At 37.5% G+C, this 24,904-nt stretch overlaps 1 protein-coding gene across 2 annotated transcripts in view; it reads right to left on the bottom strand.

Annotated features, from left to right (window-relative positions):
• MAN1A2 (mannosidase alpha class 1A member 2) overlaps window positions 1-24,904 on the bottom strand; it is a 202,123-nt gene that overhangs the window by 172,704 nt on the left and 4,515 nt on the right. Inside the window, exon 1 of one of the 2 annotated variants that reach the window (XM_074188552.1) lies at window positions 23,921-24,044. The exons of the other annotated variant lie outside the window; for it this stretch is intronic. The gene's annotated coding sequence lies outside the window, so the exon portion shown is untranslated. Of the gene's footprint in view, window positions 1-23,920; window positions 24,045-24,904 lie in introns of those variants that run through there. 2 annotated transcript variants of the gene reach the window in all.

The following is a 24,904-nucleotide window of genomic DNA, read 5'->3' as shown; positions in this document are numbered from 1 at the left end:
TACAGGTATATAATTTATAAATAAAGGTTTATAGTAAGAGTGTGATGTCAAAACTTTTTTAATTGATATTAATGTGCTTCAAAATTATTTAAAGATAGCTGTCTCAAATGCATAAAACACTGTGCAAGGCTTTGAGGATGTAAAGAATTTTAAAAATCATACAGTCTCTGCAGTTAAAGAGTTTAAAACTGCTCATTCTCAGTACAAGAGGCAGTTATTTTCAATAAGTTCCATAAGTGTTACATTAAGTACCCAAAGATACACAATAATGCAAGTAAACTATATATGCTAATAATAATTATTACAATGCAATTTAGAATGTGATTGAGTACAGAGAGGTTAAAAAGAGAAATAAGATTTCAGAGACCACTTCAAAGTTGAAAGATCAAAAAATGTATTACAAAGAGAAAACAGTACTTGAGTTAGGTTTTAAAGAAAGCTTTCAATGAGTGTTTATCAATAGGGGGAATTCATTCTAGGTGTCAGAGTCCACATGAGCAAATGCTAAGAGTCAAGAGAGATTGCAGCTTAGGCTTCATGAAAGAAAGCAGAGTTAAATAAGGATGGATGGATTGGTACCAAATTTTGGAGGGCCCTGAATGTTAATCTAGAGATTTTGTATTTTAGTTGATAAACAATGAGGCAACTAACTACCCATCTGAGGTTTTGAGCCAGGGAATGATATGGACAGTTATATAAAAAATTATCCTGACACTGATATGGACATAAAAAGGAAGAAAAAGACCAAAGGCAGGCAAATCACTATGGAGGCTAATAGTAGACCTAGGAAAGAGTAATGGGAATATAAACAAAAGTAGTGGCATCAGAAACAGAACAAAGGGGATGGATATAAAAGAAATGATGGAGGTCTATTTTAATGGCTTTGGCACCTGAGGTGAAGAAGAGTTAAGAGATGACTGAGTTTTCAAATCTTGGTATCTAGAAACATGTTGGTAACCCTACTAAAATAGGAAATTTGGGAAGAGTGGGAGGAAAAAATGTCTGGTCTGAGACATATTAAATTTGATGTTTCATCAGTATATCCAAATGGAGATGACAACAAGTTATCCTACCCCCTTTTCCTCACCCAATACATACAGAGGAAACCGGAAAGGCAAAACTAGAACTCACCGAACAGATGACACCAGAAGATAAAGATCTGAGAGTTATTTACACAGAAATGATAACTGAAAGAACTAATAAAGATACCAAGAAGAAAAAATCAGGGAAAGAAAGGAGACGGGGAAGTTATGAGAAACTATAATGAAGAACACAGAGGTTAATAACCACAGATGCTTCTTATTTAACAAGGACATAAAATGGTCACTAATTTTGGCCACGAGGAAATCACTGAAAAGAGTGGCTGGAGAAAAATGTCAGAGTTTACCCTTCTTAGACAGAAGAAAAATCTTGAGAATAATATAAAAGCTAGATGCTTGCATCTATTTATGGGTATGGAAACATAAGAGAAACAAGAATTTCTAATACTATTCCAGATCAAAGGTTCAGGAAAAAGACAACAATAATAAAAGATTTTTTTTTAATGTCCAGTTGGGAAAAATAACAAAAACAAATAAGAAAAGTGCCCCATTGCTTGGAACAGACCATGTTCTTTATGGTTCAAATCGAGAAGAAGAATTATTGTGTCTCTCTCACCTATATCATAGATAATGACCTTTGGACTGAAAAATATAGAACAAAAAAGATTACTAATAAAGGGAATTTAGACTGAAGATAAGATTTTTAAAAAGTACTTAACTGGGGCAGCTAGGTGGCACAGTGGATAAAGCACTGGCCCTGGAATCAGGAGTACCTGGGTTCAAATCCGGTCTCAGACACTTAATAATGACCTTGCTGTGTGGTCTGGGCAAGCCACTTAACGCCATTTGCCTTGCAAAAACCCTAAAAAAGTAAATAAAAAATGAAAAGCACTTAACTGACCTTAAAATGAACTGAAGTCAATTTGCCTAGACAAATTATACTTGAGGAACTAAAAATTTTACCAATCAAGAAAAAAAAATGTGAGGGGCGGAGCCAAGATGGCGACAAGAAGGGATCCAGTCTTAGGAGCTCTCTGATAAAACTCATAAGCTAAGGACTCTAACTAAACTTTCGAGAGACAGAACCCACAGAGGGACCCAGTGAGGCAGTTCTCCTACTCAAGGTAACCGGCAAAAGAGCAGAAAGGCTCTGCTCCCCAGGCCGGAGAGGTGACCTACCAGAGGGGTGGCCCGCCAGAGCCTCCCGGAGGCAGCCCCAGGGCGCTGGGAGCCTCAGCTCCCAGCAGCGGGGGAGCCTCCTGAGCTGCACCCCGGGGAGCACCGGGCACAAAGTGGGGGAACAGCGGGGGACCTCTGCCAGAGCGAGCACGTGGAGCCCAGCCCTTGGGGCACACAGGGAGCAGCTTGGAAGCAGGAGCCCCCAGGGCATGAGCCCATTGAGCTCAGGGAGGGAAGAGAAACTGCGGAGCTCTGTCCTCTGCCCCTGGAACAGGACTCTGGGGCTCTGACCACATTCAGATCCTGACCACAGTCTAGGCCCCCCCCATAGAACAGCAGGGGCCCCCACCTCAGCCCCGTGGCAGAGGGGGAAGCTTATGGTCATTCACAGACCAGGAGGGAGGACAGAGCCTCACACACTGAGACCCTTGTGGGAGTGTCCCAAAAGCTCAAGAAACACCCCAAACCAGGCCCAGGCTGGGAAAATGAGCAAGCAGAGAAACAAAAAGAAGACTATTGAGAAATATTTTGCAAATGAGCCCAAGAAGGATCAAAATACTCAGTCTGAAGATGAGGAAGCACAAGCTCCTGCATCTAAAGACTCCAAGAAAAACAGAAATTGGGCTCAGGCTATGACAGAACTCAAAAAAGACTTTGAAAATCAAATGAGGGAGTTGGAAGAAAAACTGGGAAAAGAAAGGAGGGAGATGCAGGAAAAACATGAAAATGAAGTCAGCAGCTTAGTCAAGGAAATCCAAAAAAATGCTGAAGAAAATAGCCTGCTAAAAACCAGCTTAGGTCAAATGGACAAAACAGTTCAAAAAGTTATTGAGGAGAAGAATGCTTTAAAAAGCAAAATTGGCCAGATGGAAAAAGAGATAAGAAAACTCTCTGAGGAGAACAAATCCTTCAGACAAAGAATGGAATTCAGGAAGATTGATGAATTTACCAGAAATCAGGAATCAATACTTCCAAACCAAAAAAATGAAAAATTAGAAGAAAATGTGAAACACCTCATTGAAAAAACAACTGATATGGAAAACAGACTTAGGAAAGATAATTTAAAAATTACTGGAATATCTGAAAGTCATGATCAGGAAAAGAGCCTTGACATCATTTTCAAAGAATTACTACAGGAAAATTGCCCTGATATTCTAGAAGCAGAGGGCAAAATAGAAATGGAGAGAATCCACCGATCCCCCCGAGAAAGAGATCCCAAAAAACCAACCCCCAGGAATATTATAGCCAAGTTCCAGAACTCCCAAGTCAAAGAGAAAATATTACAAGCAGCCAGAAGGACACAGTTCAAATATCGTGGAGCTGCAGTCAGGATCACTCAGGACTTAGCAAGCAGCTACATTGGAAGCTCGTAGGGCTTGGAATACAATATACCGGAAGGCAAAAGAGCTTAGAATGCAGGCAAGAATGAACTACCCAGAAAGGCTGAATGTCCTCTTCCAGGGAAAAAGATGGACTTTCAATGAACCAGGGGAATTTCAAATGTTCCTTTTGGAATGGTCAGAGCTGAACAGAAGGTTTGATCTTCAGATACAGGACTCAGGTGAAGCATGGAGGTTGGAGGAGAAGGGGAAAATATGAGGGACTTAATGAGGATGAACTGCATGTATTCCTGCATAGAAAAATGACACTGATAATACTCATAGGAACCTTCTCAGTTAATAGAGCAGGTAGAGAGAGCTTTTATAGTTGAAGCACAGGAGAAAGCTGAATGCGAAGATAAAATATGGTGTAAAAATGGAGTCAAAAGGAAAAAAAGGGAAATGGAATGGGAGAAAGAAAAAAGGAGAGGGGGAATAGTCCAAGACATTTCACATAGGATTTTTTTATTACAATGAGCTATTGCAATGATATGGAAGGGGGGAGGCAAGGGGGAATGAGGGAACCTTTGCTCTCATCAGAGGTGGCTAGGAGAGGAAACAGCAAATATACTCAATGGGGTATAGACATCTGGAGTAAGAAGGAGGGGGGAGCAGGGGGAAGGGGTGGGGATGAGAATAAAGGAGGAGAGGATGGACCATGGGGGGAGAGTGGTCAGATATAATACATTTTCTTTCTTACTTCACGCAAGTGGCTGGGATTGGAAGGCCTGCCCAGGACCACAGGGCCAGGTGGATTCTGGGCCTAAGGGGTGGTATGGGGGCTCAGGGCTTCTTGGCCCCAGGGCCAGGGATCTGTCTGCTGTGCCACTCAGCGACCCTACAGCAGAGTCAGAGTGAAAGGAGAGAGAAAATATAGTACGTGATAGTGGAGAAATAAGAAAGGAGGGAGGTTTCAATCAGCAATGGCAACATTGGAAAAATATGGAAGTAACTTTTGTGATGGACTTACCATAAAGAATGTGTTCCACTCGTGACAGAGTTGTTGGTGTTGGAACAAAGACTCAAGCACATTTTTTGTTATTGTTTGGGGGAGGGTTCAGGGCAGGTGGGGCTGGGTGGCCTGCCTGGGGCCGCATAGCGGGGTGATCTTGGGGTGATCTTTGGGTGTCGGGGGCCGGATTTGGACCTGGGTGTTCCTGGCTCAGGGGCCAGTGCTCTGTCTGCCACCCAGCCACCCCTACTATTGTTACTATTTTATTTTATTTTGGGTCTTTTTTTTCTTTTTTTTTGGTTTTTGCAGGGCAGTGGGAATCGGGTGGCTTTCATGTCACATGGCTGGGTGATTGTTGGGTTTATGGGGCTGGATGTGGGCTCGGGTGCTCGTGGCTCCGGGGCTGGTGCTTCATCCATTGTGCCACCTGGCCATACCTACAATTATTACTATTACTTTTTTTTTGGTTTTAGTTTTTTTCTCTCTCCTTTACTTTTTTTGCCCAAGCAAGTCTATCTATATTCATGGGGGAGGAGGGGTATTTTGTTTATTTGTAGGCAAGAATATTTTATTGATGTAAAAAAAATTTGTACAAAATGAGAATAAAAAAATACATTAAAAAAAGAAAAAAGAAAAAAATGTTAGGAAAAGAACTTAAGAAAACATTTTACAAATAAAGAAATTCTGAATGTTTGAACCCACTGTTAATGATCTTTGAGAACTGTGAATTTTCTTTTTCATTTTCAAAATAGACAATCTGCAAATTTTAAGGACTGAATTACAGACCCAAAAATCTAGATCAGAATATTAAACCCACAGTTTAGACTCTTAGAAAGGAAGCAACAATCACTTCTTTGGCTATCTTAGAAAGACATTCAGGAAAAAAAAAAAATCTCCTTTTCTTCTCTACAAGTTTCCCCAGACCTGAACACAGTGTGCCTAGTTTTCACCAAGAAGGTGGTTGACAAAGTCTCTCATGATAACTGTGAACAAGATAGAAATATGAGGTTAAGTGGCTGCGAAAACTTGTGGAAGGACCCAAACAACCGCTCAAGGTCAACATAAGGGAGTTATCTCTAATTGACAAGATTTTTAAGAGCTCTGTCCTTGACTTATTCTGTTAAATACTGAATGACTTGGAATCCCTCAAATGACATTTATTTAGTACTTAGTATTTTCCAGGAATTGTGCTATGCTGTGGATACAAAGAAGAGTGAAAAATAACCAAACAATCCCTAGTCCCGGATTCTGGTGCCTTTCACTCTGCACTTCCCATATCTCCTCCCACATTGTCTCCACCATCAGAATGGATGCTACTGGAGAGCACAAAACAGGTCTGCTTTTCTTTGTATCCCCAGCACTAACTGATGCTGCATAATGTCAGCTGGGTCCTTCTGGATCAAGACCATGCCTACCCCAATCTATTCAGGAACTGGGACAAACCTCCCACAGCAGGAAATGATCCTTTTAAATTGCTTTCACCAAAGCTATCACCATTCTCTTAATTGTCCCTCCTTTTACCTGCAGCCTTTCAAAGGGCCGACAGGTGTCTCTCCCATCACACAGCTTCTCAAAGAAGGCAAGAAATAAGCACTAGGGAATGGGGGGAAGGAGTGGAGGTAAAGGGGGAGCAGGGTATAATGTTCATGAAGTCAAACGCATATCCAGGAGCAGAATCAAGGCTGACTGGCCTGAGACTTTCCCAAACTAGAAATCCTGAAATCATTGGAAAAAGGGACCACAGATGGGATATAATGTTGGAATACATTATTCATGTCACTCCCTATTCAAGAAACTCCTGTGGCTCCTATTACCTCTGGAATCAAATAAAAGCTTCTGTTTAAAATGCAGTCCTTCACAATCTGAGCAGTCAACCTTTTTCCAGACTCCTTTTCCACACTCCCTTTTACATGGTCTTTTTCTGTGCCTCTCCCTGCCCTCTGAAGACCCTCACTCCTGGGGCCTCCATCCCTCAGAATCCCTGGCCCAAAGTTACCTCTGACAAGAAATCTGCTACCACTTTTCCTCATTCACCAAAATTACCTTGGGGTTACTTTGCACATATTTTGTACCCTCTCAATAGAATGACGATTACATGTAAGGGACCATACAGCCTATCTAACCCCCTTATTTTACAAATGAGGAATCAGTCTAAGTTCATGTAATATATGCCCAAGGGCAGTGAATGTCAAATGTTGAACTCTATTCTCTAATGCCAGTCAGTTTTTCCACTGTACCCACCTTGTCAAGGGTTACTTCATTTTTATTTCTGAATTCCAACACTTTAAAAATACTTCCTGACTGCCTTAGAAAGGTCATCAGTGTTGAAGGGAGCGTCCGCTCATGAAATCACAGGCCCCTGAAGTATTAATATCTGCCATAGGATAATACTAGGAAAACTAATAAAACCAGCATCATCAACCCCAACCAAAGCCAGAATCTGTTTTCTGTCTTTTTCTCACTGATAAGGAAAAGAATTCAAGAGTTATCAAGAAAAGCCAAGAAAAATGACTGAGCTGGAGAGGTTAATGGGATGAATAAATGAATACCAATATCTAAAGCAGAATATGTCCTAGGTGCCCTCTGGAGTACTGCTTCCTATCCTTTGTTTTTCTCCACTATTAATAAGCCTATCTTTTCCCAACAGTGCCCGTTAAAGCATGGAGACAGACATTTAAATTGGCATTCCTCATTACTAAGCTTAGGGAATTCCAACCTTGAGTTAGGCTGAATTTTCCCTGGAGTACAATCAGGGACTTTCAGAGTATCTGAGATTCAAATCATGCAGAGTTCGATTTTCCTTAGAAAGCAGAGATCAAAATGTGCAAATGGCAAATTAAAAGACATGAACTCTCACACTGAGGAAAATGTAAAAAGAGTGGATAGCTTGGACAGAGAAAAGGTATTTTGCTTCATGAATGTTAAAGAAAATAGTTGACAAACTGCATCTTGACACTTATAAGAAGCTGGAAGCTTCATTATAAAAATTTTCCTGAAGTAAAAAATATTTTTGCTTTAAAGGCATTTAAAAGCAAACATCTAATATTAGTCAACCTTATTTTAATATTTTTTACAATCACATTAAGTTTCAGTATATGCAATGATCCTGCTTGCCCCTCCTTCAATAACATAAGCTCCTATTTCAACGGCACCTCAATTCTTACTTAAATGTCCTTCCTAAATCTGTTGATTTATCCACCCAACATGCTGGGGGGGGGGGGGGGGCCCAGGAGGTGGAATCTTTTAACTTTTCACAGTTACCAGCACAAATATTCACTCCATCTATCTGTCCCTCATTCTTGCTACATAACCAGTCCCTCTCTTGTATCTATCATATTCTTTTCTCTATGATATGGAAGGATTGTATGCAACTTCTTACATGTCAAATCTTACAATATGCTGTAGCAGCCCACTCATAAACAGTATGGAACCATTTAAAATCTTTTTAGTTTCTCTAGAAATATTAAAAAAAAATAGTATTTCTCCAGTCTAAATAAAACCCTTTTAATATTTTTCTCTTTAGAAAGGCAGAATTAAAAGGTAAAGTCTTTCCTAGGGAAAAAAGATTAAGGGTTAAAACCAAATTTAATTCTGGTTTAGATAAGATCAGAGCCTTCTCATTCTCCTAAAGTGACTGGCACCACTACCTATCTCTTTTGTAGAGTCCTTTTTTTGCATTCAAGGTTAAGATATCTGCCACAGGTTAAAAAACCTATTTTCAATTCTTAAAGGAAGTGGTAAAGGAAGGAATTCAGTGCTAACTATTTGGACCACTAACCCAAACTTTATTTTAACATATTGTGACCTTTTTCTTCTTCAGGATACCTGTGTTAGCTGAAATCATCTCGGGCAGTCAAGTCAAATGGCAGTGGGGGGAGAAGGGAGAAATGTCAATCCGGATATCTTTCTCTCCAAGCTAGCAATGGCTCAGGGACATTCTTTCTTCAATAGGATCATTTATCTCTACATTGTCTTTTGGTGGATTATCTAAAATTTTAAATCTTTGGAGACTGTATTTAGCTTAAAATTTAATGCTACAACAGCTTCACTAGGAGAATGGTGAGATAAGAAGTTGCAAAGGAGAGCTGTACAAGGAGGAAAGAACCTGACGGAGCCCAAAGGAAATTTCAGTTCTTAACCAGTCATTTATTGGCTCTGTGATCTTGGGCACATTACCTCTTCAATCTTCAGTTTCCTCACAGGGGTGTTCTCAAATAAGATAATATATAAATACAAGTTTTTGAGTGTTTGGTTTTTTTATGTGTTTATTTTTAGCAGCTTCATTTCTTTTAAGAAAGGAAAAGCCTTCAAAGGAAAGTACTTGTCCATAGAAATCTCTAGAGAAAAAGAATTTGTTGGGCTGTGTCTTAGTTTAATTTTCTTTCATGAATGTAAATGAAGGTCAAATGGAAACAAGAAAAAAGGACTAGTGCTTGACTGAGAGCCTCACCCTTTGAGTCCCTTTTACCAACAATATTCTTTTATTACTTCCATACAGGAACCCTGGCATCCTTACAATTACATGAGATGTTCCTTTCTCAGCTCCAGTCTTCTCTAGCTGTCCAGGCCTCCTTCTCCCTTCTCGTGTTTGCCTCCTGGTTTCTTTGGCTTCCTTTAATTCTCAACTATTATCCCAACTTTTACAGACGTCTTCCTCAACCCCTCTTAATTCCAGTTGCCTTCTCTCTCCTAATTACTTAAGATTTCTCCTACTTGATGATTCTTCTTTGATAACAAAGGCCAGGAACCAACTAACCATCCGACTGCAGCTTATTTTGTATATATTTGCTTGCACGTTGTCTCCCCATTAGACTGTGTGCAAGCTCTTTGGAAGTAGGAACTGTCTTTTGCCTGTATTTGTATCCCAGTGCTTAACACAGTATGCACTAAATGTTAATTATTGATTGATTTTGTCCTATTAATAACATTACAGACACTTTAGGCAGGACTGGTGTTCCTGAAAAGTTCAATATAAACATAAATTTTGATGGAATAATTTTTCCACTGACTTAACATTGTAATTTCAGAATTGCTTGAACTTTTCATTTTTGGTTGCTCTTCAAATGGCTAATTGCCAATATGCTGGCCTAAATTTTGACTACATTATATACCCTCAGCAAAGGCAGTGTCCATTTGTGATTTATTGGTTTCTGGTCCGATAGGGAGAGTGAATGTTCATTAAGAAATAGCTTATCAGGGGCAGCTAGGTGGCACAGTGACCAGCCCTGGAGTCAGGAGGACCTGAGTTCAAATCCGGCCTCACACACTTAATACTTGCTTAGCTGTGTGACCTTGGGTAAGTCACTTAACCTCATTGCCTTGCAAAAATCTGGGGAGAAAAAAAGAAGAAAAGAAATAGCTTATCCTGGAAAGATGTGCATGAACTAATTTTTTTTTTTTAGGTTTTTGCAAGGCAAACGGGATTAAGTGGCTTGCCCAAGGCCAGACAGCTAGGTAATTATTAAGTGTCTGAGACCGGATTTGAACTCAGGTACTCCTGACTCCAGGGCCGGTACTTTATCCACTATGCCACCTAGCCGCCCCTTGCATGAACTAATGTTGAGGGAAATAAGCAGAACCAGAAGAACATGAACAGTCACAAGCTGTGATGTGATCAACAATGATAGACTTGGTTCCTTTAGGCAATTCAATGATCAAGGTCAATCCTGAGAGATCTGCTATGGACAATGTCAGCCACACCCAGAAAAAAAAAACTGGAGTCTGCAAAGCATCTATGTTCACCTTTTTAAATTGCTTTTATGTATTTTCCTTTCTTTCTTATGCTTCCCCCCCTTAGTTCTAATTCCTCTTTCACTTAGTTCTAATTCCTCTAATTTCCTTTGTGGCTAATATAGAAATATGTTCAACACAATAATATACATACAACCTACACCAGATTGTTTGCTGCCATAGGGAGAGGAGAGGGAACAGAGCATGGGGGAAAAAATGTAGAACTCAAAAGCTTGCAAAAGGGGAATACAGAAAACTACCTTTGCATGCAACTTGAAAAATAAATAAAAGAAAACAAGAAAGGAAAAGGGAAAAATGAATTTATACTTTATTTTTACTTAATAATATTTTATTTTTTCCAATTACAAAGATAGTTTTCAACATTCATTTTTGTAAGATTTTAAGTTCCAAATTTTTCTTCCTCCTCCCTTCCCTAAGACAGAAAGAAATCTGATATAGATTATACATATACAATGATGTCAAACATATTTCCACAATAGTTATGCTGCGAAAGAATCAGAACAAAAGGGAAACACCATGAGAGAGAAAGGAAAAAAAAGTAAAACTCTCTGATCTGCATATGGAGGAGAGCAAGAGATGGGTTATGTATTGAGAAAAAGAAGAGGAATCTTCTGTCAAGTAAATAATTATCCTTGAATTTATATATTTATAGTAAATCCAGTTAGCACACATATAATATAAATTTCCTAAAAATTACTTCACTTAAAAATGATATAAAGTAATTTAGTAAAATCATATTCTCATAGATAATGAAAATAAAGGAGAATATATACTAATATGCTCATATTGATTTAATACTAGAATTTTATCTTTTGTTAATATTCTTTAAAACATTACAATGAATACTAGATAGTTACCTTTAATAAATTATGACAACACACAAAATGGTAATATACTATGAAAAAGCTTAAAAGCCATTATTGCTCATTGAGTACTGATACAGATCTATTGAAGTCTCTGAAGATCTAAGAATTCAAACCTTCTGAATGCCCTAATTTCACAAAGTCCAACACAAATTAACCTCACATTCATTATGTTTAAAACTTCTTTTAGTAAACCCTTCAACGAAGCAACGCATTCCAGATGTCATACCCAGCAAGTTTTTAATCTTAAGGAGACTGTTCACTCTAGCCACTTCTACCATAAATCATCTGCACTGTGATTTATAGAATCCCCTGATTTAAAACCTTCAATAATTCCCTGAAAACTAAATCAAGGCCCAACTCTTTCTGGGCATTCCCCAGTGTAAGGCCAAACATCACTCCCTTTCACAAAATATGTTCCTCCCCAGTAGCTTTGGCTCAGGACATTCCCAAACTCTCGGAATATGTCTAATGTATATGTATAATCTTGCCAATATCCAAAGTTTACCCATCTTTCAAGGTCCTTTCAAGCTGACCCATTCCTCAAGACCACAACTCCACAGTAAGTCTGAGCTCTTAGCAATTCCTACAATAATTACAGCCTATAATATTTATTTGGCAATTAATCCAATATTTCAGCACTTACCTCCCAGGGTGATTTGAAGATCAAATGAGATAATTATTATAAAGGGCTTAATACACCAACTGGCAAATATTATATAAATGTTAGCTACTATTATTATTAATGTTGTATTTATATCGTGCTTCCCTGATTAGGTTGCAAATTCCTGGAAGGCAAGAACAGATACTGTATTCCTGCAGCTCCCAGAGCAGTAGATTGTCAACAAATATTTGTTCACTTGGCCCACTCAATGACCAAATCATTCCCCCTACTCAATAAACTCCAGTGGCTCCCTATTCCCTCCAGGAGAAAACTGCAAAATACCCTATTTAGCATTCAAAGTCCCTCATAACCTAGCCTCCTCCTACCTTTCCAATCTTCTTACACCTTACTCCCCCCTCCCCAAACATAATCTGTAATGTGGTGACACTGTTTGTTCCAAGAACAATACAAAAGATTCCATATCTCCTAAGTCTGGATGTTTCCTCTGGCAGTTCTCCTTACTTGAAATGCTCTCTCCTCCTCAGCTCTGGCTTTTGGCTTCCTCCAAGTTCCAACTAAAATTCCATATTCTACAGGACACCTTTTCCAATCCCTTTCAATTTTTGGTACCTTCCCTTTGCTATTAATGACTACTTAGCCTACTTGTTTGCTCATTGTCTCTGCCATAGACTGTGAACTTCTTGAGGACAGTCTGTCTTTTGCCTCTTTTTTGCTTCATTAGTGCTTGTCATAGTATCTGGAATATGCAGGTGCTTACTGATTGACTAAATGGCATGTTCGATATTAAGGTTCTTTTTTTTCCTTACTAGGATGTGATAAATAGTGGAAATACTGATCCACATATGATTCCACTGCCAGTTGCTACAACCCTAACCCATTCCATATTTAACTGAGTTATTACTTCCATAATTGAGAATATTACATTTTAAAGACAAATATTTGTGTAAATTTTAATAAAGAAAATGAGTTCCACAATGTACTTAAGGCAATGATTATCTACCAATCAAAGCCTGAAAAGTATTCTCCCAATATAGAGCACTCTAAAAGTTGGTGGTCTCTAGGACATCATCAAGATGGCTCACCATAACTAGCTAGCTCCACTCTTTTCCAAGGATTTGGCTCTATCAGGAAAAATTCAAGACCTAGTTCTAAGTCTCTAAAACAAACACCAATAGACTCCCTCGGAAAACTTCCCGAATTGAACTTGTAATGAAACTCCCAAGGCTGATCCATGCTTACAGCAAAACCTCCTGAGCAGTTACAGACTAGAGCAATGGAATTCAACCAACTTAAGATTTAGGCAGCAGGTGCTAACCATTTTAGAGCAAGAAAATTAGAAGAACCAATCCTCCTAAACTGATTAAAAATTACCTGCCAACTCTCAATGTTATGAATAGTTCCATAAACCTATTCTTTGGTGTACTAGATCAATTTCATTTTTAATATGCTGAAAGGTTAATAATAAATGGAAAAAGAATCATTACTTTCACTTTCAGGTATGCATCACAATTCATACAGTACATTGTTTTTTATTTGAAGAAAAGTGTTTCTCTAAAGTAGCTATTACTAGATTGCATTAAAAATTGTAGTAAACTATAAAATTACATTACTAAAATCTTTAGAAGTGTCATATTTATTTTTATGATTTCTAAGGTCCTGAATGGTCACTACAAAGAAGATGATAAGCATCAAAACTAGGAACTCCTAGCGCGGCTAGGTGGCACAGTGGATAGAGAGCTCTGGCCCTGGAGTCAGGAGTACCTGAGTTCAAGTCCAGCCTCAGACGCTTAATAACCACCTAGCTGTGTGACCTTGGGCAAGCCACTTAACCCCATTTGGCTTGCAAAAACCTAAAAAAAAACCCAACAACAACAACAACAACTAGGAATTCCTAATCTATTCCACTGATCCATTACTCTATTTCTTAGCCAGTACCAAATAATTTTGATGACTGATGCTTTATAATATAATTTAGATCAGGCATAACTATGCATTTTTTCATTAATTCTTTAATATTCTTGATCTTTTGTTCCTCCATATGAATTTAATTACTATTTTTTTTCCTGGCTCAATAAAGTAATTTTTTGGAAGTTTGATTGGTAAGAGACTGAATAAGTAATTTAAGTTGGGTAGAATTGTCTTTTTTATTATATTGGCTTGGTCTATCCATGAGTAATTGACATATGTCCAGATACTGAGCTTTGGTTTTATGTGTGTGAAAAGTGTTTTATGGTTGCTTCCATACGATTTCAGAGTCTGCCTTGGCAGGTAGAGTCCCAAGTATTTTATATTGTCTTCAGTTACTTTAAATGGAATTTCTTTTTCTACCTCTTGCTGCTGTGTCTTGTTAGTATTACATAAAACTGTTGAGGATTTATGAGAGTTTATTTTATATCCTATAACTTAAGTTGCTAATTATTTCAAGTAGTTTTTTAAAGATGATTTTTCTAGGGTTCTTTAGGTATAATATCATCTGCAAAGAGTGAGAATTTTACTTAATACCTATTCTAATTCCTTCATTTTTTTCTTCTCTTATTGCTAAAGCTAATATTTCTAATATAATATTGAATAATAATGGCATCCTTGTTTCACTCCTGATCTTACAGGGAATGCTTCTAGTTTCTTATTACTTTAATTTTTTTTAAAAAAATTGTCAGGGGCAGCTGAGTGGCACAGTGAGGGGCGGTCAGGTAGTGCAGTGGATAAAGCACCGGCCCTGGAGTCAGGAGTACCTGGGTTCAAATCCTGTCTCAGACACTTAATAATTACCTAGCTGTATGGCCTTGGGCAAGTCACTTAACCCCATTTGCCTTGCAAAAACCCCCAAAAAATTGTCTTATAAATTATTTTTTCTCCAATTTTTTTCTTCAGTTTGGAAGTGATATTCTTTCATACATGATTAATAAAGATCTATGTTTAGCATAATTATAGATGTTGCATTGCTTTCTGTCAGGAAGAGAGGGGGAGGGAAGGGAGAGAGAAAAATATAAAAAAAAGTTGCTGAAAACTACTGTTACATGAAGTTGAAAAAAATAAAGGGAACAAAGTAATAAGAGTGAAAAATATTTTTTAAAAAAAATTACAAACTTCCTCTACAAGGATTCTGCACTATTCAGGATTCCTCACTCTCCTGAGTTATCTAATTTTACTATTACTACCACAACATCTCTTTGCTGAACCTTTCTTCCCAGTTCCAATCCCTTAGTTCAAGTCCTTGTCCCATCTAAACAAAATTTATAAATCAGGTCTCTCTCCATTCCAATCTATCCCAAACACTACTGCCAAAGCATTCTTCCTTAAACAAATACCTGACTCCCAACTCAATCAACTCCAGGCTCTCTATTGCCTCTGAGATGAAAAAGCAAAATTCTATTTTTATAGGGGGGTGGAGGGGGGAAAGACGGGAAAGAGGTGGGGAAGCAACGGGTTTAAGTGACTTGCCCAGGGTCACATTGCTAGTAAGTGATTGAGGCCAAATTTGAACTCAAGTTCTGACTACTGGGTCAGTTATTCTATCCAGTTTGCCCTCTGTTTATCTCATAAAGCCCTATCTTTGCACCTCAATAAATAGTTTCCCCCTTCTGACCTCTACTCTGCAGTCAGACTGGCCTTCACACATGATGCTCCATCTACCCCATGCCCGGCTTAGGCTCCCCTCATTAGTTCCACCTTAAAGTTCCCCTCTTCCTTTAAGATGCAGCTCAATGGGGCGGCTAGGTGGCATAGTGGATAAAGCACCGGCCTTGGAGTCAGGAGTACCTGGGTTCAAATCCGGTCTCAGACACTTAATGATTACCTAGCTGTGTGGCCTTGGGCAAGCCACTTAACCCCATTTGCCTTGCAAAAACCTAAAATAAAAAACAAGATGCAGCTCAAGCACCACCTTCTACATGAAGTCCCTAATATGCCCAAAATTGGGCCCTTCCTCTCAAATTACCTTACATGAAATTTCATGTTGCCTCATTAGTATATGTATGTATGTGTGGTGTGGTGTGTATGTAGTATGTGAACATATAACTATACTTAATTCATTTTATATTTATGTTCCATATATTTATATATGGGTAGATAGGTAGCACAAAGGCTACAACACCACACCAGGAGTCAGGGGAACCTGAGTTCAAATATGACCTCATGGGGCGGCTAGGTGGTGCAGTGGATAGAGCACAGGCCCTGGAGTCAAGAGTACCTTGGGTTTAAATGCGGCCTCAGACACTCAATAATTACCTAGCTGTGTGGCCTTGAGCAAGCCACTTAACCCCATTGCCTTGCAAAAACTGAAAAAAAAAAAAAATATATATATATATATATACATATTTTCAAATATGACCTTGGGCATTTACTAACAGCTGACCCTGGGCAAGTCACTTCTCCCTGTTTCCCTCAGTTTCCTCATTTGTAAAATGAGCTGGAAAAGGAAATGGCAAACCACTCCAATAGCTTTACCAAGAAAACTCATGAAGAGTTGAGCACAAATGAAACTCAACAGTATTATTTATATACTTATTAGCTGTCTCTCCATTAGAGTCTAAGCTCCCTGTAAATTTTTTTCCTATCTGCATCCCCAGTCCCCACCTGGCAAATAGTGAGTGCTTGGATATTTAGTGAATGAGGACAATAATAATAATTAGCAACTTACAATTACATACAACTTTTTAAGGTCCACGAACTTTCCTCACAACAAGAGACTGAAGACATAATCCAAGTATTACTTCCATTTTACACATGAGGAAATGAAGAGGAATCACTTAAATCATTTTTCTTAAGTCACCTGATTAAAGAATCTCAGGATCGAAAGGCTGTCTTATCCACCCCTTAAGAAAAATTATCTCTACAACGTCCCCAACAAATAGTCATTCTTCCTTTAAACAACCAAATTTGCAAGAGAATTCTACCAAACTATTGAAGAGAAATTAATAATGGTTACAAAATAATTAAGACAACATTCTATCAAATTCATTTTACTAAATAAATATGATCATGAGTTTAAACTTGGAAAAAATAAGGCAGAGAAAAAAATTATAGATCATTCTCACTAATTACTGATGTAATTTTTTCTTGGAAAACAAACTATAGCACCATAAATTATTCCTATGACTAAGTTGCGTTCATAACAGGGAAACAAAGATGATTCAGAATTAAGGAAACAATTAAAATTAATCATACAAATAAGAAAAGCTGAATGATGTAGCTAAAGAGAAAAGTCTGATAAACTATAGTATTAATTTATGCTAAAAATCTTAAAAAGCATGGACACAGATGAATTAATATGAGCAAAAGAAAATACCTAAAAAGCTTTTCTATTAAGCACAGAGATAAAGTAGGAAGGGAAGAATCTTCTTTCCACTAATATTTAACATAGTTGCAGAAATGTGAGCAAATTTTATATCATATATTTTTTTGAAGTCTGATATTTGATGCAATAAATCAAGAGAAGTAAAGTGAAAGCATTTCAGCAAAAAATTAACCCATTTTAAAAATATCATGGTTTATAATCAACCCGAGAGAATGAAGAAACTGATTAAACTATCATGATAGAAAATAAATCCATAAAAATTGCCGGTATTTCTATAAAGTATTAACAAAATCAATAGGAAAACAGAGAATTTCCATTGAGAACAGGTATATGGATGCATAAACTATCTAGAGGTTAATCTACCAAGAGATAGTGGAGACAAATAAATACAATTACAAAACAGTTTTCAAAGAAATAAAGTTGGCAAGAGACATTGCTCATGGTTAGGCTGAGTCAATATAATAAAAATAACTATACTATATAAATCAATTTGCAGATACAGAGTTAAAACAATCAAACCTCTCAAGGGTTACTTTAAAGATTTTTTTTTTACCAGAACTGTGATTTTATTGGTATAAAAAATTTCCAATAAGGAAAAAAGTCCTTCTGCCAATATAGACTGTATACAGATCTGATGTTCTCCCTACAACATAAGGTCTGACAATATGCTAATATCCTTGCTCAGGTCCCCACAGTCAGTATCTATCAAAGGCCATTCTTGAACACGGTTCTTCCTGTCTCCCAAGGCCAGCCCTCTATCCACTATGCCAAGAGCATTCACCGACAAAATAACAAAATTATCTTGGAGGATATCAAGATGACTAGAATCTCAAGAAAAATGATGGAGAGGGAAAAGATGACAGAGGTCTAGCATCACATGATCTCAAACTCTATTAGAAAGCAGTAATCAATAAAATTATTGGGTAATGAATTCAAAAACAGAATGTAAGTAGTGGAACAATATAGATAAAGCAGACCCATGGAAATTTGCTAAGCATTTCAAATTTGAATGAAAGCATTCAATTACCATCTCTATGCTGATAATTCTCAAATTTACTTAACAGCCCTATCCTCTATGCTTTTAAACTTCATTCTCAAATCTACAACTAGAAATCCCATGGGCATCTTAAACTTGACATGTCCAATACTGAGTCTTTTATTTCTTCCCTCAAACCTTCCCCCACTTCCTAACTTTTTATCCTATTAAGGATGCTACCCTATCCTTCCCATCACCAAGATTCACAATTACCAGGGGTCATTTTTGATTTCCTTACCCCCCACATATTCAATCTGTGGCCAACTCTTATTGATTCTATTTTCCTAATATTCCTGCCTTTCTCTTCTCCAACTCTATAAACACCCTAGTGCAGGCCCTCAACACCTCTCATCTGGGTTATTGCAATAAACCACTGGTTGGTCCACCTGCCACAAGTCTTTCCCCAAAGCCTCCCATTCTCCACTCAGCTCTCCAAGAGTTTCTCCCAAAGACTGAGTCTGATCATGTCACCCACACCACCACCTCATCCACTGAATCAATTCCCATGGTTTCCTCTAACACCTCCAGGATCAAATATAAAATCCTGTGTTTGGCATTCAAAGTCCTTTGTATTCTTCCCTACATACATGCCCTTCTCCAATATTCTTCCTCCTTACTCAACCCCACCTACTACTCTGTGATTGAATGACTTCTTTGCTGTTCCTCAAATAAGATAATCTGTCTCCCAGCATCATGCACTTTCATAGGCTGTCCTTCATTCCTGGAATTATCTCCCTCCTGGCTTCCCTGGATTCCTTTAATGCTAGTGCCTCACTCTGGTTGATCTCCAATTTATCTTCCATATGGTCTAATTGTATAGAGTGGTCTGCATGTTGTCTCCTGCATTAGACTAGGAGCTCAGCTAAGTACACTGCCTTGCTTACATAGAAGATGATTAATATATGTTCACTAACCTAGAACCAAGTGATTAACAGTAGCCCAATGTTCAAAGAATCTAAGAACTTCAGGGACAGGACAAAAACTACTGAAAATAAGGGGCAGCTAGGTGGCATAGTGGATAAAGCACCGGCCCTGGAGTCAGGAGTACCTGGGTTCAAATCTGGTCTCAGACACTTAATAATTACCTAACTGTGTGGCTTTAGGCAAGCCACTTAACCCCGTTTGCCTTGCAAAAACCTAAAAAAAAAAACAAAAAAAAAAAACCCTACTGAAAATAGGAAGGTAGTTTTCCAGAAATTAGTCTAGCTACTAATGCCTTACTACAATACACATAATCACCAAAGGAATGTGACAAATATCAAGGGTCACATCATTTTTAAAACTGTAAGATGGAAGGAGATGCCAAAAAAAGGGATAGATTAGCTTACAAAAGACAAAACTGATCATTTTGAGTATGAAAAATTTAAAAATTTTGCATGAACAAAATCAATACTGCTAGAGTAAAAAGAAAAATTAAGCAAGGATCTTACTTGTACTTTATTTTTCTTCCTTAAGGATATGCTTTCTCTCTTATCACATCCAACTTAGATCAATGTATATATACCATGGAAACAATGTAGACTAGCAGACTGTCTTCTGTGGGGGTGGGGAAAGGGAAGCAAGATTAGGGGGAAAATTGTAAAACTCAAAATAGATAAAATCTTTCTTAAAAAAAAATTAAGTAAGGAATAAAACTTTGCTTCCAGAAAGAATCTAATATCAAATGTATATCAGAAATTCATAGAAATATAAGACCAAGAACTATCCCTCAAAAAAGGTAAACAAGCAAAAGTTATGAACTTCAAGATACCATTCATCAGTTGAAAATTATTCAAAATCATTAGGAAGAGAAATGTCAATTAGAATAAGAATTTTCATCTCACACCCCTCTAATTAAAAACTATGAAGATCAATGTAAATAGTTACTGTTGGATAGGTTGAATGAAGAAAGCAATTTGGAATTCTGTTTTTTAACAAGTTACTAAAACTGTTTGTATTCTTTGATCCCAAGAATCCCACTCACAGAAACTCCAGAAATCTAAGACAGGGGTAAAGTCTCATATATGCCAAAATATTTACATCATTTTTTTGTGGTTAAAAAAAAAGAAAAACTAGGAACAAAGTTATTTTGACCACTGATTGAAGTCAAAAGAATTTTGTTATATGAATGTAATAGAATACTATTTTTCCATAAGAAATTCTGACTTAAGGAATCCAAAGAAATTTAAGAGATTTATGAACCCATACAATGTGGAGTATAACAACTACAAAAATTTAACAAAAATGTTAAAAAACAAAGTAAACTAAATTCCAAACTCATATTAGGGACATCAGTTCAAAGAAAATTAATATTGAACTATACCTTCCCCTCTCAAAGGAAAACAGGAATACAGAAGTCTACTACATAAAGCCAGTCTGTTTTGTTTTGTTTTTAAAGGGAAGATTCAAAGGTGGTTAAGAGGAAATGATTAACATGAAAACAAAAGGTGACAAAACTTATAAAAAAAATAAAACAGGGGCGGCCAGGTGGTGCAGTGGATAAAGCACTGGCCCTGGAGTCAGGAGTACCTGGGTTCAAATCCAGTCTCAGACACTTAATAATTACCTAGCTGTGTGGCCTTGGGCAAGCCACTTAACCCCATTTGCCTTGCAAAAATCTAAAATAAAATAAAATAATAACAATAATAATAATAATAATAATAAAACAGTTAACGGTAAAGGGGAATTTGAGGAAGTTTGTTTTGGCACACTCCAAAGCAAAAAGAAAAAGATTAGAGAGCAGCGCGCACCCAGGTGAAAAGAAAAAAAATTCTTACCTCTGGTTTCTACCGTATGAATTTCTACTGTATTGACTCTATAATGTAACTGATTTTATACTGCATTAACTTTATATCTGCTTATGCATCTGCTTAATGCCTTTTCTACATTCTTGAGTTGACTTCAAGAATTCAGCTTTCCCTTTGAGTTAGCTTAAAGTTATAATCCCAGCCCCAAAAGAGGTCATCCATCCTTGCCTACTTTTGTGCAATTACTTTTGATCCCTTTAAGGAGACAGCAAGGGGAATAGTTCTGATCCCCTAACAAAGCTTACAAGTAGCCTGTTGGGTCCCATGAAACAATTATCATTCCTTAATTGTCAGAAAGAGATGTTTACTAGCCCCCTCTGAGTGCTAATCTACATTCCTTGATCAATCAATAATATTGTGTTATGCCCCCCCCCCTTGATTGATACCATCTACCCCATAATTAATCACCCTTTTCCTTACTTCCTCAACAATGGACTCCCTATAAGACTGGTGAGCCCAACCTCAGGGTCTTTAGGCACTGGGTCTTTAGGCACCAACTTACTGGTTCCTTCCTGCTAGCCCAACTAATAAGCTGCTCAAACCAATAACTCAGTTTACCTTAATTTAAAAATAGAAAGTAGAATAGTCTCGATTTGGTAAACTCTCAATTGGGTGGTCCAAGGCCCCAGAGTGGGAACTAAAGGGCCAGGCCCAGGTCTAAATGCAAGGCAGAGAAGGAGTATGGCACAATAAAAAGAAGACGACCTGTGGATGATACTATTCAGGACAAACCCCACCACCACCAATACAATAGGACCTTTACTTTTTAAAGATCCCTAAAAAGGCTGCCCATATTTTCAGCTAATATTTTCAAAATCCAACCCTGGTACACAATTGCCTTGTACCTAGATGATCTAAGCACATTAGTGGAGGAGAATGAACATCTGACCTTGGCCTACAGAGAGATGAGAGTGAACCCTATCTAGATCACCCCAGACACATGAGACTAGACTATCAAAAAGAAAGGAAACCTCTTAGAAAACTGAGGAGAAGTTATTTTGAGTGGGATGCACCATAAGCAGGTTTAAGTTTCCTTGAAAGTTGATCCTTCTCTAAGATTTTTCTGATCTCAGACAGGGAAGCATACAAATATTCCATCCGAGCAGAGGGTCTCAATGCTTTAGCTGCTCTATTACAATAGCCATCCTTACTACCAGACTGGTCTTCCTTACAGACAAATTCACTTCTATTCTCCTTCTGCTACAATGGCTCCCTACTGTGGAGTTAGAATCCACTCTTTAGTTTGGCATTCAAGGCCTCCACAATCTGTGTGCACTTCCCAGTACTACCTCATCTTTCCACTTATTTTGTTATTCAATAATATCTGACCTTCACTGACTTCACTTGAGGTTTTCTTGGCAGAGGTCCTAGAGGTGTTTGCTATTTCCTTCTCCAGTTCATTTGACAGATGAGGAAACTAAGTAAAACTAAGTTAAGTGATTTGCTCAAAGTCACCCAGTTATTCAGAGCCTGAAGTCATATTAGAACTCCAAGCCCATTGTCCTCTGCACTATGCCTCCCTCTGCTGTCCACTGCGACCCTGGCTTTTTAGCTTCTATCCCTAGACTTATGCCATTCCCTATGCATAGACTCCCTCCTTTCACAGTCACCCCCTGCACACCAGTTAAATATTACTCAGCCCATAATGATTAGTATAAAGTTAGTAGTATGTCTTTCATAGTCTCCCCTGAGCCCATCAGTTAGTAATGATGCTCCCTCCTCCTAATGCATTGTACAAATTTCTCTGATATTCAATCATATTTTATATTACAGTAATGTGTATACCTCCAATCTTTCTATGATGTTATAAGGCTCTACAAGGACACAAACTAATTCTTTTAAAAATACAGTTTTGAAATTATATTTCAAATTTATTATATACTTTACAAAACAAGATGTAGTATGGAGATGTTTTCTTATAGAATCTTTTTTACATGAAATGTCTAATTGCTCGTGTTTCTCAAGTTCAAAATTAAAATTATTCTTTAGGGGTGGCTAGGTGGCACAGTGGATAAAGCACCGGCCCTGGAGTCAGGAGTGCCTGGGTTCAATTCCAGTCTCAGACACTTCATAATTACCTAGCTGTGTGGCCTTGGGCAAGCCACTTAATCCCATTTGCCTTGCAAAAACCTAAAAAATAAATAAATGAATGAATGAAGTTATTCTTTAAAAATTAAAGGGCTGTTGTTACTAACAAATTGTTCATGTCACCCTCTCTCATTCAATGAAAGAATGAATTTTAAAAGTATCTGTTAAGCACATGGACTACTTGTATCAGGAAGCAGTTCTGCTATGATCTTTGTATCTTAGCAACATCAAGATTCTACTATACCTCCTAAGCATCTGCTACATAACACATTGCTTGCAAAGTATTTTATGCATTGCTTCTTTAGACCCTTACAACCCTGAGAGGTGTTACCATCAGATCCATTTTGCAGATTAAAGAGATTAAGATTGGGCAGCTAGGTGGTGCAGTCGATAGAGGCCCAGCCCTGGGGTTAGTAATACCTGAGTTCAAATCGAGCCTCAGACACTTACCTAACTGTGTGACCTTGGGCAAGTCACTTAACCCCATTTATTGCCTTGCAAAAAACAAAAGAAGAAAAAAGCAACTAAAACTGAGATTAAGTTAATTTACACAGGATCACCTTGATCAATGAATGTCAGAGACAGCATTTGAACCCAGATTTTTTTGACTCCAGTGTGGCCCTCTAGCCTCTCAGCTGGGCAGAATGAACCTCCTTGAGATCACAGTATACAAGAATTAGTTTGAAACAACTGGAAATGGAAATGCTGGGGGGGGGGGGGGCATGACAGTAATCTTCAAGTATCTGAAGGGATGTCATATGAAAAAGGGATTACACTTGTTCTGAAGAGCTCTGAGAACAGAATGTAGAATGAAAAGTCACAAAAGGACAGATTTAAACTGAAGAGGAAAAGCTTTCAAAAGATAAGCACTGTCCCAAATGGCAATCAGCTGCTACCAGAGGGGAAAGGAGGAATGACCACTTACTTGTTGGGGATGCTTGCTGAGATATAGATTGACCACTTGGCCTGTGAGGTAGGTGTCTTCCAGCTCTGAAATTTTGACACAGATTGGTAAATACATCTAATTTTACCATAATTATTTTGTTTGACCTTTTTTCAGTGCATTTTTTTTCCTTTCAAAGAACCTCACCTTACGGGTGTGGCTCATTTTGTCAATGGTCTATATTTAGACCAATATGAGACTTCATTTTGTCACCTGACAGATTTTTATTTTAAGTGAACCAAAATGCATGCCATTTATATAAGGGCTTGGAGTCTGATTTTAAGACAAAATACAGAAAAATGTCATTTCTATATAATGTCAACAAAAAAAAATCACTGATAAAGATCTGAATGTTGGTTAAGGGATTTGTTTATATATCTACTCTGAGTAAACTTGATTACTTGTATTGAAATCTGATTTTTTTAAATGGATGATTACACTATTTATAGAATTCTCAATTTTAAATAGCAGGTTCTGGTATGCATTTAAAATGATTTAATATTCACTAAACTTTTCAGGAACACCATTATAAAAAGCAAGGTACACTGTATTTTTCTAATTAAGTTTTTGTGTATCCCAATTCTTCAATCAAGAATGGAAAACTCATCAGACAGCAAGTATTTATTGGATATTTGCAGAGTCCTTTGCTCTGTAAAATAAAAGGGGGCAGGAGAGATAGAAGGCATGGGAAGACAATGATTTACTTCTCATCATCATTCACATAAATTTTGCAATAAATATATTAAGAAGGAATATCTAGGGGGAAGAAATTATCGATTTTTCTATTTATGATCCTGTCTCATCTTTTCCATCAAAATGGAATCTTTCTATATTTATATAATTAAAGCATATTTGACATCCTGAATGTACCCATGTTATACCTATTTGAAAATTATTATCAATAAAATTTTTATTATTCACTAAGATATTTTTATCACAATTATTTTTCAGATATGATTAAACACA

This window comes from Macrotis lagotis, chromosome 5, assembly GCF_037893015.1.
Source record: "Macrotis lagotis isolate mMagLag1 chromosome 5, bilby.v1.9.chrom.fasta, whole genome shotgun sequence".
NCBI lineage: Eukaryota > Metazoa > Chordata > Mammalia > Peramelemorphia > Peramelidae > Macrotis > Macrotis lagotis.
This window is presented reverse-complemented; position numbering and strand designations above follow the sequence as displayed.